The following is a 22074-nucleotide window of genomic DNA, read 5'->3' as shown; positions in this document are numbered from 1 at the left end:
GTTTGATGTTTACAGCAGCAAGCCCAATGCTCTCTTTTAACCGTTTTATTACTAAAAATCATTTGTGTCACAGCCTGACCAGACTTCATATGTACTCAAGGTGGTTTTGGAGTAGCTTGTGAATAGTAGTGGACCAGCACTACCCAGGCACTAATTCAGAGGTGGGGTTGAATAGAGAGAAAGGTGCTGAAGCTGCAGGCTGGGTCTGCTGCATCATCCTCGGCTGGTCCATGCACACCACGTGGCTCGGCCACATGTCTCTCCCCCCACTGCTCCCACCACTGGGGCTCCCACCTAATACCTAGGCAACAGAATCCGGAAGAATTAAAAGGCAGTGTGCTTTTCATTAAGCAAATGAAAAGAAAATCACAGCCCCTGCCCCAAAGATTGTACACTGTAATCAATGGCGGCATTAATGGGAAACTTCAGTGCACTCAGAGGGACAGTAAAACATGCATGATGGGCCCCCAAAGATGAGACAACCAGTAAACTACTTACTCTGCTTCAGCTTCATTAGCCACTAAAGCAGGATAATGGCACTTACCTTACCTCACCAGAGATTAGTTAGTCGTCACCAGCACAAAGTTCTGAAGGGGAAAAAAAAAGGGAATAAGAAAAAAGAAACATCCCTCCAATTCTTGCCTTAGTGATGTTGGCAGCAGGTGACAATGGGACCCAGGTGGTGCCATGTGTCTTTGGTGGCCATGGTGGTTCTGGAGTGCAAGGATCTTTGTGCTCTTGACTTGTGGAAGAGCAGCACTGTTGGGTGTGTGCAGGCCTTGGACTGCTCCAGCACATGCTGGAGCACAAGGCTTTATGATCCTTGTGGGTCCTTCCAGCTCAGGATATGGTGCGACTCCATGCTTCCCAGCAGGAGGGAAAGGAAGGAATTGATTTTGCCAGCCTGGCCTTTCACATTTGGGGTTCAAGTGTGTTGTAACTCCCAAGCAAGCATGTTCAGAGGTCACTGAAGGCCTCTCTGCAGACATTTGGCTGCTCTGTCTAAATCCCTACGTGGCTGGAACCTCGCTCGACAACCTGTGCCATGGGAGCTCTCCATGGATGACAAAACAAAGGCATAGAGCAGAAGTGACACAGCCGTCCGGGGAGACTTGTGCAACACCTGTCCACACCATGCCTGGTGTCAGCCGGTGCCATTTGTCTTTATAAGCATTTTTATTAAAACTAGGTCCTAGAGCAAACAGACCTTGCAGTGTGGCTTTTTTCATTAAATGAGCTGATTCGGTCTCTGCTGACTCAAAAAGCCAATCAACAAGGCCTCTGAATCTTTGATCCATTTTTCTACTTTGCTGTTCTCTAAAGGCTCAATTTCCTCTCCTGTCATGCTTTAGAGAGAGGGGGAAAATACACAGACTAGTCCCCCAGTTATAATACAATTATTTGGTGCAAGGGAATTTTTTTTTTCACTTGAATAAATTAGTTGTTAATTAAAGCTTTTTGATGTAGTGCGAAAGGAGTAATATTTGATACCAACAGCTGTATGCTGTTTGATTTATAGTCCTTTGGGGTGTTGTTGGTTACAGCGATCCATTTCTCCCCTTTCCCCCACAAAACACACACACGCACACACACAGACTCACTTAAAAGACCATTAACTGGTACTGTGTTTTCAATTAGAAGGAGGATATTTTTTTTCTGTTGTTTTCACTTTTTTATGCAGTACTTGAAAACAAAAAAGCAATGTTTCATCACCTTGGCCATTTCCCCCAAGGCAAAGTCCTGTACCAGTGGCAGTGAAGACAGTTCTGCCACTGTCAGGGTGAAAACTTTTCTTGAGCTGATGGGTTGACCCTGAACGTGGTTCCCTAGCTTAGCACATTGCATCTGCAAATAGGAGAAACTGGCACAGGATTTCCTCTGATTTCCACTTCAAGCATGTTAAATTCCCACTGAGGGAGCTGAGCCAAGCTTCCAGGTAACGGAGGAAGTGTTTGGAAGCTGTGAGATGTGCTTGGGTTGAAGTATCACTGCAGTCTTCAATATGTGCAGAATGAGGGACCTGGGTGAATCTGAGGGGTGCGAGTTTGATTTCCTGATGGGGAATTAGAGAATACCATAAGAAAATGTCGGCTCTGGGGCTGGATTATGTAAAATTCCTTTTCTTTCTTCTCATCCTCTCCAAAGAGTAGATTAAATGCAATTTACATTTGGTGCTTTCCCTTGGTTGATTGATTTACCTGTCTCTAATTTCTCTGAAATTACTCAATACTCATTTGCTTAGCTATGACTCTCCCACCAGGCCAGGGACCACTTGCCAGAGGTATTTCCAGGAGGATGTGGCATCCCAGTGGGTTGTCCCATAATCCCCTGTCTCCCTCTCCTCACCAGTAAGGAGAAGAATGGCCTTGGAAAAGGGATGGTGGCTGTTTAAATGGCAGTCAGACACAGCTGAAGGAGGACCTCTTCCACACCTGCTGTTATTTTCAGTCAATTCCCAGTTAAGTGTTCATTAACTGCAATGGAAGTGGTTGATCAGAAAGTGTATTTCTTCACAGTGTTTTGTATTTGGACTTCTGTGGTTGGGAAATGTCAGTGGGACTTCCCAGTCCTGTGGAATAACACATGGGGCTTTTAGAGCTGATCCATGCTCAGCTGAACAACGTATAATAGGATCAGCTTCCAGTGCAGACAGAGAGAGAAAGCCCTGCTTCTCCAAGAATCCCTATCCCAGACAAGGTTGTCCTACTGCTCCCATTTCATTTGCTTTAATCTGATGGAGGGGGGGAATGAGTCTTAATTAATTGCCTTCTACTCCAGGCTCAAGAGGAAAACCTGCTTTGGAACAATTTAATGCAATCAAAATCTGCAGGTTGTGAGGTTGCTGGCAGAGTTCCCTGTTTGTGAGTAAATGAGTGCACATTTCCAGCTCTCAAGGATGGGAGAGGCATTTCTGAAAGATGTTTGCTGGAGGTGTGGACTTTCAGTGAACATAAAGAACTGGGAAGTAGAGTGGCTTTGTCTTCTTTGTTCTCTGATTCTCACGAGGGAGCAGGACTGTCACTGTGGCCTTGAACATTTCCATAACTGTTGAGTGTGTCACTTTTTAAGGAGCTGGAAGATGATGGAGATCATGTGTGTTGAAGAGCGTGGTTGGAGAGGAGAAGAGATGCCCATGTCATGTCATTGCGTTCTTTCTCTGCTCTCTCTACAACTGTGCTTCATTCTTTCCCTGTTATCATCTATCTGTCTATCTATCTAGAGCATTAGAATTATTTTTCCCTCCCTGCTACCTCTTCAGTAGTGATGGAGGCAGAAATTCCTGCCTACTTAACCCAATTTCTGGAGTCCCACATGTATTACTTTCTCAGTAGTATTTTTCTGGTGTGCACATGTAGCATTTTGTACAGCCACACATTGTGGAGTTTCCAGAAGGGGTTCTAGGCCACTGAGATCGGCAGCAGACTTGGGAAGTGCCTGTACATTTTGGTGTGATGGTAAATACCTTCCAGTTTTAGTATTACATTACTTGTTCCAATTACCTATTCTGGAAGAGGTTTATTTATCTAAGGATCAGTTTGATATTCTAGTTCTCAGGGCTGTAAAAAATATGTTTTTCTCAATTGCTGAGGAACTTTCTATTTGTTCTACAATGTGTAAAGCAGTACATGCTCAAGAACTGAAATAACATCTGCACCAAACATACAGAAAAGCTATACCAAGGTTTTCTTTATGTGACATGCTCTTGTGATACATCTTCCTAGTTCCCAGAAAGGTGCTATATCCTTCTGAGCTAGCTGAATAGGTGATGCAAGTCTACTGTAGCTACTATGCAGCCATCCTAAAATACTGGCTTCTGAATTATTCAGGCATTTGGAGAGAAGGGAGAGAATGAAAAAACCCCATGTGTTGGCTGTGCAGATTTTTGCATGCTTACGGAGTGATCAAAAGTGAAAAAGTTTAAAAGGGTGAAAAATGAAAACGAGAGTGAGAGAAGTGGAGGAAAAACAAGCAGGAAGGGCATAAATGTCATCAAGGAAGGGAATGAGCACTTTAGCCCAAGGCAAATGCCAGGAAGAACCTGACCATTAAGGGCCACTGAAGGGGCGGGTGAAAAAGTGTCACTGTGGTAGGTAAGATGACAGGAGGGATCAAGCAAAGAGCCAGGGGGGAGCAAACAGGGATGAGGAGGAGAAAGCCCACAGTTAAGAAGTGGGCCAAACTGTGTGCAGCCATGTCTGCACAAAGTGTTGGGTGGATTTGCCTGAGGAGAGTCATTCAGGATCTACTTACTGCATGTGGTTCTGGGGTCCTCAGCAGAGGAAGGACATCAACCTGTTGGAGAGAGTCCCGAGGAGGAAAACCAAGTTGATTAGAGGGATAGAACATCTCTCCTACGAGAAAAGGCTGATAGAATTGGGATTGCTCAGGCTAGAGCAGAGAAGGCTTCAGAGTGACCGAATTGTGGCCTTCTGGTGCCTGAAGGAAGCCTACAAGAAAGATGGAGAGAGACTATTTACAAGGGTCTAGAGTGACAGGACAAGGGGGAATGGTTTCAAACTGACAGAAAGTAGGTTTAGATTATATAACATGAAAACATTCTTGGCTGTGAGGATGAAGAGGCCCTGGCACAGGTTGCCCAGAGAAGCTGTGGCTGCCCCATCCCTGGCAGTGTCCAAGGCCAAGTTGGATGGGGCTTGGAGCAACCTGGGATAGTGGAAGGTGTCCCTGCCCATGGCAGGGGGTTGGAGCTGTATGAACTTTACGGTCCCTTCCAACCTGGGCCATTCTATGATTGTGCCTTTCCTGAACAAATAACAGAAGCAGTTAGTGGGGGGAGAGTGATAGGGCAGCGGCAGTGACTCCTGTATTTAAGTAATATAACTTGCCCCATTGTGATATGATTTCAGAGAGTTTTGGAGATCATCATGTTTTCTTGTTGATGAAGACCAGCCTTTTTACATTCCTAAGGTTTTCCATTATCAGAGGTTCTTGTAGACTCTTAATTTTTTGTGGGTTTTTTTTTTTTTTTTTAAATATCTCTATTGTTTGAAAAAGAACCTTTGAATTTTGGCAGGGACAAAAGCCCCAAAGCCGAAGACATGCCTTTCCCTTCTCCCATGGAACTCTCGTCCGTTCTGGCTGAGTTATGAGCTGTGTAAGATCAACATTCCCCATTTCTCCCTTGTATTTCTCAGGAAAATGTTGGCAGCGAGTCAGAATAATAACTGAAAATGAATCTTCTGCAGACCTGGGCCCACAGTGCTGCCAAAGCAAAAATAGCAACAAGAGAAATCCCCAGGGGCTCATGGGGCAGGTGGAGCTGGTGGGTCACCCCCTGCAATTTCTCACTAGCAGTGGTTGTAGCAAGTCTTAACCAACCAAAGCAGTGTGTATCTCCAATGATCCTTGATGAACGAAAGGATGGATCCACTTTTGGGCACAAAATACTCTATTCAGGCTGATGAATCAAACAGCTGAAAAATTAGGAATTGCTGGTCTTTTCCTTGTGGGTCCAGCCGTGATGTGGGCTGGGGCACATACATGTTAATCCCATGGCGACACGTCTTTCCTGTCACATGTGAGAGAATGCTTAGCTCACACTGCTGGAGAAACACTCACTCAAGCAGAAATAAGTTTACACAAATAGCTGTAAAGCTGTGAAATTCCTATTTTTTGACACTTGCAGCATAAACATCTTCCTTATTGCAGTGGCCAACGTAGTAAACACACAGAAAGTGCGTACATCTATATATATGTGTGTATACACGTCAGATGACATACATCTGGAAGGTCATGTAAGCACCACCATATGGGATGTACGCATGTTTACACTTACATAAATAGGAATTACATTTTGCAGTAGTACAGTGCAGAGCAGCAGCAGAATTCCAGCTTTTTTTCTTTTCCTTTCTTTTTTTTTTCCCTGAGAGAGAGGGGGGGGAAATCTAATAAAAATGCATATTTGCTGACAAACACACAGGAAAACTCCACGTCTGCACGCACGCACGCGGTGCCAGCGCATCGGCGACGCTTGTCGAGCCGAGGCGTCTGCGTTTGCTCCCATACAACCGTTTTATTTCTTTTTGAATAACAAGGGGTTTTCCCCCCAACCCCAACCCCTTCCCCGGAGCTGCGGACTTCGTTTCTGACAATGCACAACCGTGTTGCTTGTTGGAGTGCCTGTCATTAAGCAACGCGCTGATTATTCTGGCAGCTCCGCTACTCGAGTCCCCACGGACGGAGTCAGACATGGAGAGAATTGAATTTCGCCAAGGATGGGGCTAAAGGTCGTTTCATGCAGTGGACAGCTGTGTCTAGTCAAATCGAAACTATTGCTCCAAGCGTTACCAACAGAATAGCTGATAGCTCTGTTGTCAGTTCATTTACACTTGCATCCTGTTACAAATTAAACTGAAATTGTGGTGCGCTGAAGGAGTGGAAAGTCGGTTTTCTGCCAAGTGACTATTCCTTATATCACCAATTTCCAAGTGCAACCACAATAGATCATTGCTAAGGGTTTTTGTGATTTTCAGAGATGAAGATTTAGGGTTCTGATTTTCTGCCATGGGCAAAATTCCCATTAGCACCTGCTCTCATCTTCTAATCCCATAGGCTGAAAAGGAAATGCAAAGCTCTGGTAACTGGCCTCTTTTCTCAGCTCTGCTCACAAAGAGTACCATAAAGTACAGAACTGTTCCATGTCTTCTCCCACTTTGCAAGGTTTCTTTATTTTCTCCTCTTTTTCCTTTTTCCTTCGTTTTCCTTTTTCTTTTTTTCTTTTTCTTTTCTTTTTCTTTTTTTTCTTTTTCTTTTTCTTTTTCTTTTTCTTTTTCTTTTTCTTTTTCTTTTTCTTTTTCTTTTTCTTTTTCTTTTTCTTTTTCTTTTTCTTTTTNTTTTTCTTTTTCTTTTTCTTTTTTTCTTTTTCTTTTTCTTTTTCTTTTTTTTTCTTTTCCTTCTTTTTCTTTTTTCTTTTTCTTTTTTCTTTTTCTTTTCATTTTTCTCTCCTTTTTTGTCTTTTTTTTTTTTTTTCTCTTTTCACATTTGAATTCAGACACAAGCGAAACTATGCAACACCTTAATTCTTCTACGAACTCTTCTGCATCAAGGTAGGGTGTAGCAGCAAGATCAGCACTGCTTGCATGCCAGTATTCATCTCAGCCCAGCCCAACATCTTTTCCTGAACTCACTCCTAAGTCTCTCTCCATCAGCAAGACAGAAAAATGCCTTCTGGGCAGAAACACAGGATCCTCAATGGGTCCTAGCAACTAAGCTGAAAGCCTGGGACTTGACCACATTTGGAATAAACTTGCCCAAAAACATCAATGCTAATTAGCTCATGTTATGAATGGATTAAGTGAGACACCAGCTGCAATGGGCATTTTGATTTGGGTTGTGGATGGGTAATTAGATGCACATAAGCTGGCTGGGGAGCTGTCAGTCAGCAAGCAGCAGCTCTCTTTGCTGTGTTAGGAAGCAGAGCTTTTCTGTGTCCCATCATCTGTTTTGCTGTGAGCCTTTGGGTGATGTACCAGTAATCAAACACAGCGTTGAGCGTGAACTGAAACCCTCCCCTGAGTCACAGCCACGCAGCTTGGTGACTTCAGAACTTCTTACACAGCTGACCAACGCTATTTTATTTATAATGCAAAATGCTCCATGTATGGCAGCTGTTAATCATCCTTGCCTTTGATCTCTGCCAGCTTTCCCTCTGATTTCCTACCCGTCATTGGTGGTTGGAATGGAGTTTAGGGGAAAATGTATTTTATACTGTCATGAAATGGCGTAGAACAATATTGTTTATGGAAAAGTATACAAAATTGAATTTATAGATGAGTGAATATGTGCAAACCATAGAATCACAGAAAAGCCTGGGTTGGAAGGGGCCTGGAAGATCAGCCAGTTCCAATCCCTCTGCCACAGACAGGGACACCTTCCAATAGACCAGGTTGCTCCAAGCCCTGGCCAACCCGGCCCTGAACACTTCCAGGGATGGGGCAACCACAGCTTCTCTGGGCAACCTGGGACAGAGCCTCACCACCCTCATAGTAAAGATTTTTTTTTCTAATATCTGATTTAAACCTACTCTCTTTCTGGTAATGTGAGCATCTGTGGTGTTCTAACCTGCAGCTGGGCTAGTTGTCCTGGACGTCCTTTCTAGCCAATGAAGAGAAGGAGGTAACTCCAGGGAGATCCACCTATTTCAGGCATCATCTGTGTTTGAAGGAGAGGATTCTCTACTGGGAATTCCTGGTGATTTGTTTTGATGAAGTTGTCTGGTTTTTAGACCTCTATTTTTAACAGAATAGTCAGGAGGTAAATCCTACTTTTCCTCACAAATCTGGAGCTTTCATGAGAATAAAATATCCAGACGGCAACTTTCTTAAATGTGAAGGAAAGCAGAAAGTAAAAAGGCAGCTTGACTGCTCCTGACATAGAGCCTTTATCAGCTCCATAAATAAAGGACATATGCACATAATGGCTGACTGCATCTCAGATTGCAATACCAATGTTTTAAAAGCCTGCTGACGGAGCATCTGCTTATTTCATTACTCCTCCGATGTCTCTGCAGGTAAGTCATGCATTATACAGTATCATCTCTAGCAATGCATAACCAGAGGGGACAGACTGGAAGAATTCTGGATGGTCCATCACCTTCCCTCACCTTCCAGGAAGAGGGAAACATAAGGATTGATGTGTTCAGTTAATAGGCAGAATTAGCAGAATAAAACCCTATTTTTAGTGAACTGGGGTTTGCAGTTTTTTAAAAGAAAGGCAAATGACCCTATCTTGTTACTACGTGAGCTGGCTGCATGCACAGCAGAACAAAGATCATTTTCAGTAAACTCCTGCTCAGAAATCATACTGAGGGGCATAGTATTAGTCAGGTGAAAAAGGAAGTGTCATGCTTGGCTGGAAAACATAGTGGTGAGATACAAGAGCTTACGGTGAGCCTTGACATTGCTAGAATATTTTCAGCAGCCCAGGAAAAAATTCAGCCTGGCCCTGACCGTAACCCAATCTGTCCTGTGTTATCACCAGTAGTGTGTCAGAGGATTCCCACAGTGGTCCCTCTGCATTTAAGCTTCCCTTTAGGAGCAAAATTCAGTGCAGTGTTTGCAAAATGCAACTCATGTCTCCCCAGACAGGTTTTTCAATCGCCAAGATCATGTCAACCTCATGCTGTGTCCCACTACCATACATCCCAAATGATTCCTTCGGCTGTTATTAACTAAAAATATTGGATCTCAATGCCTTGGTTTTTTAGTAAGAGGTGATTTTTCTCAGCCGTGTATGCCTGCATGGCATTGTCTTGGCTCAGATGAGTCCATAATTCACCATCCCCAAGCACCCCCAGGCATGTAGACCTGAGTGTGTCCACTGGCTTTCCTTGCAGTTCTCCCTTCTTCCCTGGCCATGTGCTTTTGGGACAATGTCCACATGAGTTTTTGCTGTGTTTTTTTGGGTACCCACTGGGTTGTTTACAGGAGAAGACCCAATCCAAAAGCTGTTTTTTCATTGAAGGAGGGGGCCTGAAGAGAAGACCCAGAGTACTGTGTAACACTGTGGTGACACAGTATTGGTCAGTGAGACATATTGACCAATCTACATATATATTCATATCTGTTGTAGGTGTTTCTTGGTTTTTTGTTTGTTTTGGTTGGTTGGTTGGTTGGTTGGTTTGGTTTTGGGGGTTTTTTGTTTGTTTGTTGTTGTTGTTTTTTTGAGAGAGTGAAAAGCTTTTAGACATCAAGATGCTTATGTAAAATGAGTTTCTGGGCCTCTGTCCAGTTGTTCATAACCTCACACATTTGATATACACACACAGATTTTTAGAAACTGCTCCTCTGGAGCCAGCAGAGTAATGGAAGAAGATGCTAAAGAGAGCCATGGAAGGAGCTTTCAGTTCTGGACTAGAAGAGGATGTAGGCAGCAAAATAGTTTTGGCTTTATAGGCTTTCCTAATCAGCATCTGTCACTGAGGAAATGCCATAAGACATTTTCCACAAGTATTCATTAGCTGTTGGGTTTTTATAAGCTTGGTTAGACTTTGTACACTTTCTCCCACCATCCTGTCATGTTTGCTCTTGACAAATATTCCAGCAAACATGTTTGCATGCAGTACTGTTTGCGGAGGCTGCAAATACTGGGGAATTTTCCTGAATAGTGCCTTTAATGTTCCCGCTGAAAACCTGCTTCTAGGGATTGTAATGTCCCTCTGTTCAGGAGACAAACACCGCCGTGTCATGCAGACATTTAACAGCCCGTGGACTGGGAAAAGATCAAGAAGAGTTTTTAGAAAAGAATTTCAAATACGTATTCTTAGGCAAACAGCAATCTGCCAGTAGTTCACAAATCAACACACTGAATATGTCAAATGCCTGTCTGTTCCCATTCCTGGGATTTAAGGTCATGAACAAATTTTGAAAGCAAAACCAAATATTTTATTTGCTATTCTCCTCAATTTCAATCAGTGGAAGAGAAAGAAGTGTTAAAAAAAAAATTGTTCTGTTTAAAATAGCTTCCATAACATTGTTTCTTATTGACCGATCTCTAAATAAGAGACTCCTGCTCTTGACTCCTGTTTAGATTAATGATTTCTAAGGCTTTTCTTTTTGTGACAGCGACGAATTGGTCAATGTTTGTATTAAGCTTTTCTAAGTGCACTATTAAATGGGAAAAACTTCAACAATAAACAAGCTGACTGGCTCAGTAATAAATTGAAAAGAGGGGAAGATGTGTATTTTTAGAGAGAAGAATCATCATGGAAATTGTCCAATTGCCATGCATTTGGAGAAGGGTTACCAGGAAAAATGCTTCAAATAGGTACCAGACATTAGCTGCTCTTAAATCAATGAGACAATGCTTTGGGGAAAAAAAAAAAAAAATTCTCACCAGTGCCTATCTTGTCCTAAGGCTTGCCTAAGATCTAAACATTCCTGATAGTGTTGGAAATAAAACCTTCAGGCTTTCTTTAAAAATCCTTTAAGTTCCTCTTGTCAGCATGACTGGCAAGCAGGCTTGGATATTTTACCTTTCCCCTACATAAGAAAAAGATATGGGCAATTAAAAATGTAAAGGAAAGGAAAAGAATCCTCCCGGACCTTCATATTGATTTGTCCAGGGTTGGTGTTGTTATTAAAAACTGAATAAGGACAAATTAAATCCCAAGTTTCTCTCCTGTTTGCCATGCCAGAGGACCATATGTGTGAGTAGCTGTTTCAGGAAAGGACGGATGGCATATTCATGGTGTTTCTGTGAGCGGGTCTTAAGTTTTCTCTCTCTGTGGGTAGAAGTTCAGTCCTCTGTGTTTTCAGTCTGCCAGACATCAGGGCAACACTGGCAGTTCCAAGAGATAATTATAAGCTCCTGAAGTTGCCAGGCACATCACTGCATGCATGGAAAGCCTTGTGATACTGAGCTGAAGGTGAGGTTCAGGGTCTGTAGTGGTTTCCTAGCCCTGGTGGTGGCTGGCTCCGACCCACGGCAAACCTGCACTTCTCCGAGCTGTGCAAATGAGATAGCAGTATCTGTCTCACAGGGGGTGTTAAGAAGCTTAATTCATTAGTGTTTACAAAGTGTTTCTAGATCCTCAGATGTAAGGCTCTATAAACAGACAAAGTATTACTAATTGCCAGCTTATACTGAATTGTAAAGTGAAAATAAGGGTGGCTGGAGGAAAGAGGTGCTGAATTTTCAGATGAGCTGTATCGGTCTAGTGGCTTCAAGTTAAACAGTTTAAAGCTTGATTTCCTGTTACTATCAACTTAAAAATCTCCATTTGTTTCTACTGGTGTAATATTTGACCTTTACTTTGGGGAAAATGAAGGCACATAGGAGTCTGCGAGTGGGGCCTCCTATGGTAAAAAATAAATCAGAGGCTTAATTCAAGTGGTCAGTCGTGACTGTACACCATGAGGATGCATTGCTTTAAATAGAATGAATCTTGATTTTCAGAATATTACTTCAGTGGTGCTGTTCAATTTATACCAAAATATATTAGGAAAACAATCTTGCACATCTTTATGGCGAAGGAGCACACCATGGTGCTAATGTTTAGAGCATATGGGTGGAATATTTTGTGATTGCATGGTTTAGTTTCATGGTTTGTTGTCCTCTTCATATAGCCCTGCTAGGAAAAATAGACTGGTTTATTTAGTCTTTTCTACTTTATGAATTTCCTGCAATGCCACAGCAATGTCTTTCTTGGGTTCCTAGTCAACTTTTTGTTGGCATTTTGGAAGGTATCAGGAATAGGAGTAAGTTGCGTAACTGATGTTGTTTGTATTTTGTGTTGTTTATATGCTTTTTTCTGCAAATCCTGACTCTTTTGGACCAAGCTGTCTTACAGCTTCCTTCAAAAATTAATCACAGAAATGGAAAGAAACTTACTTAGTGCTCTTTCACTCTTTAAAATACAGGACATTTTATGTTTGTGTTTTTTTGCCTGAAACCACATTGTTAAATAAGTAGTGGATAGCCATTTCCCACTTAGCCTCCAAAGGGTGAAATCCTCATCTGTTATAAATTGACATAGCTCTATTCAAATCAGAGGAGCTGTATTAATTCAATCCAGCTGAGTCTCCAGCCCTTTAAAATGCCAGCAAGGAGAGTGAGTTTTGCACAGGATGGATTTTTGGGCTGGGTAGAAGGTTTTTCTGTGTAACTTAGCCGTGTGTCTAGGCTCAGGGCTGTGGGAAACTGTCTGTTTGACATCTGCAGCATATGCAGCAAATGCTTTGGCAGTTCGAGTTAATGCCTTTTGAATTCGCAGGTTGTTTACTTTCAGCTTGAATGTGGATTTGCTTTCAGCCTCAATGGGAAATCTAACATAAGAAGTAATAGGACTAGCCATCTGTCCGAAAGGCTATGAGAATTCCTGGTTTTGAACCAATAATAGAGATCAGGGACAAGTTCACCCCCTGTGTAATCTCTGGCAAATTATTGGCATGCTCCTTGGATTTCCGACCTGGGACCCAATCCCTGTGGTGCAGTGTGAGCAAGCATAGACTTAGGAGAGGAAACCTGTGAAAATGAACACAGTCAGCATCCTTTTCCAATGGTCGCTTCTACAAACAAGCATTTTTCCAGCCCTTTCTTCCTCTGCTCTGATTTACAACCCATTTTGGCGTGTAAACTGTGCACCTGTGAAGCGGCTGCTACATCGTGGCTGCAGCCTGTGTTCTCAGGGGAGCAGTAAACAGCACGAGTGAATGGGAACCCCCATCTCTTGCCAACATTTCCTGCAAGTAAATATCAATCCATGTGTTAGCCACAGGCCAGAGAATGGTGTAATAACTAGATTGATTGGGTCACCTCTTCTAAAAAGCTCAGGGCCAGATTTCTTAACTGCTCAGCACACTCTTGAAAGAGTCCAGATTTTTTGCTTTCTTTCAAGCCAAAACTTAAACCCATGTCTCCCTCCCCCCCATCTAAACTGAGAAGCTGCACAAGAGCCAAGTTTTGCAAAAAATTAGCAGCATCCTGCAGCATTTAGCAGGACACAGTGAGTGGATTTTACAACAAGCACGGAATGTGATGGGTAATAAAGCTACTCCCCAGTCATAGATGTGGACGTGAATGGGGCCTCCTGCACCTATCTTGGTCCACCACAAGAAGTGCCTTCAGCTTCAGAGAGACAATACTTAGAATATAAGTACTGTGCTGTCTGGAAGGCATTGTCCTTGTTCAGGAAGCCTCTGTGGTATAAACTCTTGGTCACAGCTTTTCCGCTGACTTTGTCCATGGTTTTGGTTGACTTGGGTTGAGTTATCCTGATTTGGACCAGCTGAAAACATGAGTCTTGGTCTCCGAACCACTTGGATGAGCTGAAGATCATTGCTTGAGTATTTAATAAATAATAGGAAAGGCGGGGGAAAAGACAACAAGAAATCACTTAGAAAGAGCATCATCTGGTCTTTAACAGCAAAACATTCATTCTTCACTGCATGTGAAGTGAGTGTATGTGCTTTAAACCTTCCTGAGGTGAATGGTTCAGGAGCACAGGATATCTGGCAACATCCTTAAAAGCACACTAGCCTGATTATGATCTGCCTTTACACAGTGAGCAACAGTAACTGAGATACCTTGGTGTAAATCCAGATGGAGATCAAAACCAGCCCTGCCACAGCCTTGTTTGTTCAGAGGACTCCAGCAAAACATACCACAGTCATTCCAACAGCACCAGGCTATTTTACCTCAATTACAGTTGGATTTAAGAAAACTGGAGGGCGCTGGATCATGTTCAAACTGTTTTCTTTAACCCTTCTCTGTCAAATCAGGGCTACTGCAGATTGGATGGGGAAATAAGACTCTCTTCAAAGTCTTTATTTTGTCTATTGAATCAATAGTATTTACTGACTAATAACCACCCAAGGCTAACAGGCTCATTTGAACTGGGAATGCTGTAATTTTCCACATTCTAATAGCAGAATAGCCAGTTTATAGATAAGTAGTCTGCTTAAGGTGGGGGAACTCAAGCCTCATAGTTCTCACTTAGGGAAACAAGCTTCTTTTTCTGCCATTTTTCAGGGAGCCTTCTCTGAAAGTTTTCCATAGAATCACAGAAGTTTTTTCCTTATTTTCTTTGTATCTGTGCAGTCATGAGAACCAGGATGGCTTGAAATTAAACTAGCACAGTCCAGCCTTCAAGTCAAAGTCTTTGCGGTTTTAGGCTTTGCTTGGAACAAGAGACAGAAGAGCCAAAACACTGCATAAAAGAAAAAGAAGAAAAAAAGCTGTTTTCTCGGTATTTTTGGCATGGAGGACAGCTTTCAGAGATACTGGAAATCATGCAAGAATAGTATGTTCTTAAGAGATTTCTAGCCCTGCTCTGAAGACTGAGGGCTTTAGATAAGCATCTGCATGTGGAGATCTTCATCCAAAACAAACCACCCAACCTTTTGTAGTTCACCCATCACTAATAGTGATTTCCCCCTCTGCATCTCTCCATGCACTTGCTCACGCACACAAGGTCTTCGAGATATCCCGAGAGCTTTTCCCTGCCCACAACCATTTAATTCCCTCTTGACCAAGATCTTCTCCTCGGTTAAGAAAACTAAAAGAAAAACGTGATCGAAGAACCCTGTGCTGCCCAAAGGATTTCCTCTCCTCAGCCTCACCGCACACATCGTGCTTGTTTTCCTCCCCCTTCTCCTTTGCCACATCATCTCTGAGTTTTGCACGATTGTTTTCTTTCTTTTTCAGCCCGGAAAAATCCGACATCTCCTCCCCCTCCCTGGCAGCGTGGGTGACAGAGACGGAGAAATCAGCACAGTGTCAGCAAGAGTTTAGCCCCGCAGCTGGGACCTGAACTTTCAGTGGCGGAGCACGGCTCTGGGTCACTGCACTAAAGCAAGCCAGATTGATACAAAGTGCTTGCTCGCACTGGGAAGGGAAGCATCAGAAGCCAGCTGATAAAAATCTTTAGGCACCATCTATTATTGTGAGCTTATAGCAGCAAAAGCTGTTTTTCCTGGGGAAGATGACCGTGGGGTGTATATTTAGTGTCGTAACCCCCAAAATGACATGATATTTGGGTGCTTGCTGCACTACAGGGGATATAGATTTTAGCTGTAGATTTTAGAGCTGTTGAAACTGGAAGTGGAGCGTGTGGACTCAACATGCTGCACAAGGTGTGAAGTTTTCAGCTGTGAAGACCTGAACGATCGTGTCTGCCAAGAGTTAATGTGCTTAGAAAGAGGATGCTAAAATATTCTTTCCCACTCCAGTTTGCAACTGAGAACTTGTTAGTCTGTAATATCTTTTATTTATAGCACCTTTTGACTCAAAGGATCTGAAAGTGCCTCTATCTGGGAGTCACTTCAGTGATACCTGCAGGCAGGGATGTGTCTTTGCAGGTGACTCCAACTGAAGTGTCAGGGTCTGCTTTGCCATGGACACACGTAAGGGACCTCATCTGCCTTGCCAATGCCAGGGCAATGCCAGGCTGCAGGGAAGGGCAGAAAAACCCACCCTAAGCCTGAGGGATAGCAAAGAGAGAGAAAACAAATATATAAACCTTCTGGGAGTGAGCATTCGGATGGACACTGGCTGACTTTGGAAGCAGACAGTGGGAGGAATCACAGCCAATGCTGGATGATGACCTTTTACAAAGAGGTTGGGGCAGCAAAACCACAAGTCAGAAGAGGGGATTTAGTGGCCCTAACTGGATATTGCTCCATCCAACTGAACCAGATCCAGTTGTGCTGTGCTGACCTGGAGAAACTCCAGTGTGGACCCTGTGCAGGGACACATCTCAGTGGCAGAGATGCTCCTAAGGACACAGGCCCCGTGCTCGGCTTAAATATGCAAACTCACACATCACTTAATGAGTGCAGTCATGGCAGGGCATCTGCTTATTTTAAGTCTACTCCAGTGCCTGCCCATCAGCTGCTCCCCATGCAGCAGCTGTCAGTGGTTGAAGGACCAGCTTCCCCGTGTGGCTCCTGGCAGATAGAGAGGTGTCATCCAGCCCTCTGCTCTCCTCCTGTGTTATCCACGCTGGCCAGGGAGGCAAAAGTCAGACCAACTGATGGCTTTACGATTCCAGCCTGCGATTTCTGCTTCATCCACAGCCAGGCGAGATTCTGCCAAGATACATATTAGGCAGCTGCTCAGGACATTGCTGTTTTGTCTGTACCACGCCGAGCATGCTGTCTGTCTGTCTGTCTCCCGCTCTGGTTCTGCGACCCTGCTATCGGGGTGGTTGCTCTGCTATTCCCTGAGGTGGCCAGAGCGTGTTCAGTGAGAACCAAACTTTTTTTGGCACTTTTGCTGCGCCTCCTGAGGAACTTGCCCCAGGGAGCTAGTGCCCATCTGTTTCAGCATCCTCTAATTCCCATGGCTTCCGAGCAGTTCTGATGTTTCTCAGTGGACAAAGCCATCCCAGCAGTCCCATAAAAAATCTCCAGGGACACCAGTGGCTGCTTACAAGGCAGTGCCCCTCCCTGGGTCTCCAGCCAGGTTTTCAGCTTAATACACTCGTTCCTCCATGATAAAATCCTCAGCACATCTCTCCTCCCTACCATGTCCCTCCCAAGCCATACCCAGCATCAGCATTATTATATTTTTTTTTCTCCAAATCTCTTTCCTCCAGGCACCAGACAAGGTGCATTTGATACCACTTTATCTCTCTCATGCATATGTCACTGTTTCAGACTCTGGTTTAATAAGAGTCACATCACTAGCTGGAAGTTGGCTCTCTCGGGTCCTTTCAATGGAGAACATGCATTTTTCCTCAGTCTTTCTCTACTCCCAACAAAACTTGACTCCTCCCTCCTTTGAGGAGGGGGTTGGGGTTAGCACATCCTGGCATGCACAAGGTCATGTTGTCTTCTTTTATGGCATCTCTCACTCTCTCCTTCTTCCTCAGAGAAGAGAATACATATCTTGTGTGTTCATATGGGGTTTTTTTCCCCTCTTCTTGGTCCATTCAGTGTTACATCATGTAGCACTTCTTTTGGTGCCCCTTCCACACATGCTGCTTTGGATTTGTAGGTGGAAGTGGAAGGGAGTTCCTTTAGAATCATGGAATCATAGAGTATCCAGAGTTGGTAGGGACTCACAAGGATAATGGAGTCCAATTCCAGGAATCTCACCATGTGCCTGAGGAAGTTGTCCAAGTGCTCCTTGAACAACGCAGGCTTGGGGCTGTGACCACTTCCCTGGGGAACCTGTTCCAGGGCCCAACCACCCTCTGGGTGAAGAACCTTTTCCTAATATCAGGTCTGTGCTTTTCCTGACACAGCTTCATGCTGTTCCCTTGAGTCCTGGCATTAGTCACCAGAGAGAAAGTGACAAGCATAAGGGCAAGCCTTGTCCCTACAGAAAACCTAAGAGGGAAATAGAGAAGAAAAAAAAATAAAATAAGGGGATAAATATTTGGGAGGAGGGCGTTTAAGAGGAGAGAAAAACAAATCAAAGCCAGTGCCAGGCTAGAACCAGCAGCTGGTTGCCAGCACAGCAGGCTGAGAAGTTGTTGGTGGAAGCGCTCAGTGCCATGTTTGGGTTGCTTTAAAAAAATACAGCGTCCCTCCCCTGTTATTCCGCCTCTGCTTTTCTTTTCTCCCAGCCCCACAGGCAGGAGGAGGGGGGACTCAGCTGCCAAAGGCACGCTTGTATTTCCAGCAGTGCCAAGGGATGCACTCAGAGTGTGTCCTGCACTGTCACACATGTGCGTGTGCACACGCGTGTGCGCCCATGAGCTCCGCGCCTGGGCAGCTCCAGGCTGGAACGGACCTCCCGGCCTTGTTGTGTGTCCAGGGGCTCCCCACACCTCGAGGAGAGATGCCAGGGCACTGGCAACCATGGCACGATTTTTTTTTTTATTTTTTTTTTTTTTTTTTTTTTTTTTTTTGTTGCCGGTGTGAGAGCAGGAGGTGGGGAGGGCTGGGGACGGAGGAGAAAGGGAGGGTAGAAGGTTGTAACGCTTGGCTGGAAAAATTTAGAGGAGTACAAAGGGAGAGAGCGCGATGAAAAGGGGTGGCGGCGGGGAGAAGTGGGGAGGGGGTGGGGGGGGGAGGAAGGAGGCTGTGAACTGGCTGCCGTGAAGGTGGGAAGAGATTTATGTTTGCCGAGTGGTTGGGTCGGGAGCAGGCTGGGAGGGTGCGGGGTGCCGCGGGCAGGGCGGGGGTGCCGCGGGGAGTCTGACAGCGAACCAGCGGGGCTTCGTTTTCCGCCTTTCTTTCCTCCCTCCCTCCCTCCGCTGGGCGCTCGGAGGAGAAGGCAAGACAAAAAGCTGAACCGGTGCCAAGAAGGAGCTGCAGCGACTCGAAAATGGCACTCTGCGCCGCACTAATATTTCGAAGCTGGGCTGTGCTGGAGAGAAGGGAAACGTGTCAGGAATGAGAATGGCTGAGACCGTGGGGCCACTGGCCGGGCTCAGGAGTGTCCTCCCTCCTCCCTGCTTCCCATTCGCCTTTTAAATGTGACCCTTTTTCTCCTCCAGCCACCCCCACTGGTATTTAGGAGCTCTGGGAAAGGGAGGGGACCTTTGCTGGGGACATGGAGTGTAAAGGGGCTCATCCCCTCCTTCCATCTCTGTATCAGGGAGGGCTTTTTTTTTTTTTAATTTTTTTTTTTTCCTAAGGAGGAATAGAACACTTGATTCCCAGTGAGTTTTCTGATTGTTTTCCTGTTGCCCTTCCCCTCCTCCTCGCTGTCCTCCTCCTCCTCCTCCTCTCACTGTACCCATAAGGCTGCTGTTGTGGCTCTGTATCTTGATGCAAGGTTACTTGTAGGACACACGAGTCTCTGCTGCAAGGTGCAGCGTCGCCTGCGTCGGTGTTTCCCTCCGCTTCTCATTTGCTGGGAGACGAGGCAACTTCCAAGCAGCTCCACGGCTCAGCTCAGCGCCTGGCTGATGCAGTGGCGCTGTTTGGGTTGCAAAAGCCCCTTCCTGCAAAGCATGTCTGGATAAAACAAACAAAAATTGTCATGTGGGGATGAAACTGCATCAGTTCATAAGATTGGTTAACTGGCAAGAAATGGGATGGAGTTTTGTGGTGATTTTTGTCTGAAAGGAAGGGGTTTGCCCTGTGTTGTTTCCCTTGCCCCTCCATTTACAGTCAAGGAAAAGGGATATAAAAATTCTAACCTTTTTTTTTTAATGGAGTTTTATTATTACTTTTTTTAGCATTTTAAAAATTATTACCAGCACGAGCACTCTTGTAATAGTTCAGTTGTTGAAGTTAAATGCAAATATTTTTCCCCCACCCCACAGATGTTCCTTTTTGGACCATTTAGAATTCAGATTTGGAGTTTTAGGTTGTCTTTACAGAAACTAGAGACTGGAGAAAGAGAAAATCCCAGCCTTTGGTTTTGAAAACAGGTCCACATCCTCTTCTATCAGTTTTAGCCCTCACATAGCTAGCAGGTCAAGTTCAAGGAAACCTTTCTAAAGCACAGGCAGAGCCTTGTTAACTTGCTGCATCTCAGGAGTCTGTGGGTTCTTGGGTTACTAGCTTGGCCCATTTTGTAGTCCTAGGCATGGGATGATCCCTTTGACCTCTCTCTCACCTGAAAACCATGCCCTAGTAGACATACAAACCACTTCAAACCTCACCTTTGGTCTCAAACATGTAGACCTGGTTTGGGAGCACCTAGCTCTGCCCAGGCAATGCCTTTCTGGAAATACTCTGATAAATAGTGGGGAATTCAGGGAGACTCAAAGGCCTGCTCTTCTCACCCTCTTCTCACAGCTCCTTGCAAATCAATAGTCCTTACTCTGTGGAGGATCAAATGCTCAGTCCCAGATTAACACTGCTGGGAGGTGCACTCGTTTCTGAGGTGATGTCAGCAGGTTTTGTATGGAGTAGAATGACTACAGCAACTGATCCCTTGCTCTTCCTCACCTCTCAGCTGAGCCTTATACCATGCTTACCTGATCCTACCTGTTTTCTCCGAATAAAAGGCATACATAAAATACATGGGTTTCTATAAACACATGTGCATGCTGTTTGCTTTTCAGTTGTCTCTTTGGGCTTTATGAGATGAGCTGTGTATTTAAGCCACCATCCTCACCAAGGGCAGGCACCATGCAGATCTTGCCTGAATTTCATAGAATCACAGAATGGTTTGGGTTGGAACAAATATTAAAGCTCATCTCATTCCAACCCCCTGTGCCACGGGCAGGGAGACCTTCCACCAGACAAGGTTGCTCCAAGCCCCATCCAGCCTGGTCTTGGACACCTCTAGGGATGGGGCAGCCACAGCTTCTCTGGGCAACCTGTGCCAGGACCTCACCACCCTCACAGAGAACAACTCCTTCCCAATATCCCATCTAACACTGCCTCTGGCAACGTGAATCCATTCCCCCTTGTCCTGTCACCCCAGGCCCTTGTCCGAAGTCCCTCCTCAGCTCTTCTTTAGCCTCTTTAGGTACTGGCAGGTGCTCAAGGTCTCCCTGGAGTCTTGTCTTCTCCAGACTGAACAATTCCATTGTTCTCAATATTCCAGAATTTTCCAGACGTTCTTGCTGGTATTTTTGTCTGTGGCTACTCATCTTCCTCTGGGCACAACCTGCTCTTTTTAACCTGTGATCCCTAAGGATGGTAATCTCAAGGATCCATGGGATTCTAACCTACAAGAGCAAATGGAAGGAGTGGAGATTGCAACCCACATCAAAGGGACCAGAGGAGACCCTGGTATTGTCCTGACCCACTATGCGACTGTACAGACCATTGTTCATGCTTTTACATGTGGAAGCAGCTTGTGTTTACTACTGATTTAAAGCTCTTGATACATGAGTTACCAAACAACAATTCCCATCAGGTTCACGGAGAGGATCCCAAAGATATGGACAAGTATTAATGTGGAATCACAGCATCCATATGCACAGAGTAGCAGTGTAGTGTTTGTTATTCAAGAACGTGAACTGGGAGCAACAGATGAAGAGACCTTCCTAAACCTTGTTATTTCAGAATTCAGACCTCTTTCACTCCCTTGGTATCTTGAGAGTAGGGGAGCTTTGGGGCAAAAATGCTGCTCTTGTACTTTCCAAGTGGTCAAGTAAGCCATCTGGGCAGCTTGGTCATACTTCCCAAGGAGGGAAGGCAGTGACAAGGCACTTGAATGCTTTTGTATTTATTTCTCCCTGTATAAAGGAGGCGTCACTGGATGTATTCTCCTGAAACATGATGTCTCGTATATCAAGTTGTTTCCTTCAAATCCTTCACCCTTTTAACACTTTATAATGAGAAATACTGTTTGCTTGGAGTTGTTATGAGATGACTTGTGTCTGGAAGGGTTAATCTGCAGAGCTCTTCCAAGGCTATCTTCCACACCTTCCCCACTCCCGGTCTTATTTTTTTTGGACCGGAAACCTCATATTTCTGTAATCTAAATGTGCAAATGCTTTGCAGTCACGGTCCAGTAGCTGGGTTAATCTCAGCCCCCTGGAGTGGCAGATGGCTGATTTGTTGCTGATTCCAGTTACAGAGAATTGTGTCACCTATTATCTTTGCACAGGCTGATGCTTGAAAGGATGCCTTTGGCAAAATCAGTGCAAAGCAAAGCAAAAAAAAACACTCTCTGATCTGCATCACCACAGGTGAAAATGTAAAATATTTCACCTTTGTGTGAAGGGCTGGAGAGGTGGACAAAGAGGAGAAGTGG

General features: G+C 44.6%; 1 protein-coding gene across 4 annotated transcripts in view; it reads left to right on the top strand.

The window, feature by feature from the left end:
* The window catches only part of SETBP1 (SET binding protein 1), a 263613-nt gene that overhangs the window by 100249 nt on the left and 141290 nt on the right, over positions 1-22074 (top strand). The gene's annotated exons all lie outside the window — the stretch shown is intronic.

The sequence above is a fragment of the Lepidothrix coronata genome, unplaced genomic scaffold (genome assembly GCF_001604755.1).
Source record: "Lepidothrix coronata isolate B3197 unplaced genomic scaffold, Lepidothrix_coronata-1.0 Scaffold77, whole genome shotgun sequence".
NCBI lineage: Eukaryota > Metazoa > Chordata > Aves > Passeriformes > Pipridae > Lepidothrix > Lepidothrix coronata.
The sequence above is the reverse complement of the archived record's forward strand: the minus strand, read 5'-3'. Positions and strand labels throughout refer to the sequence as shown.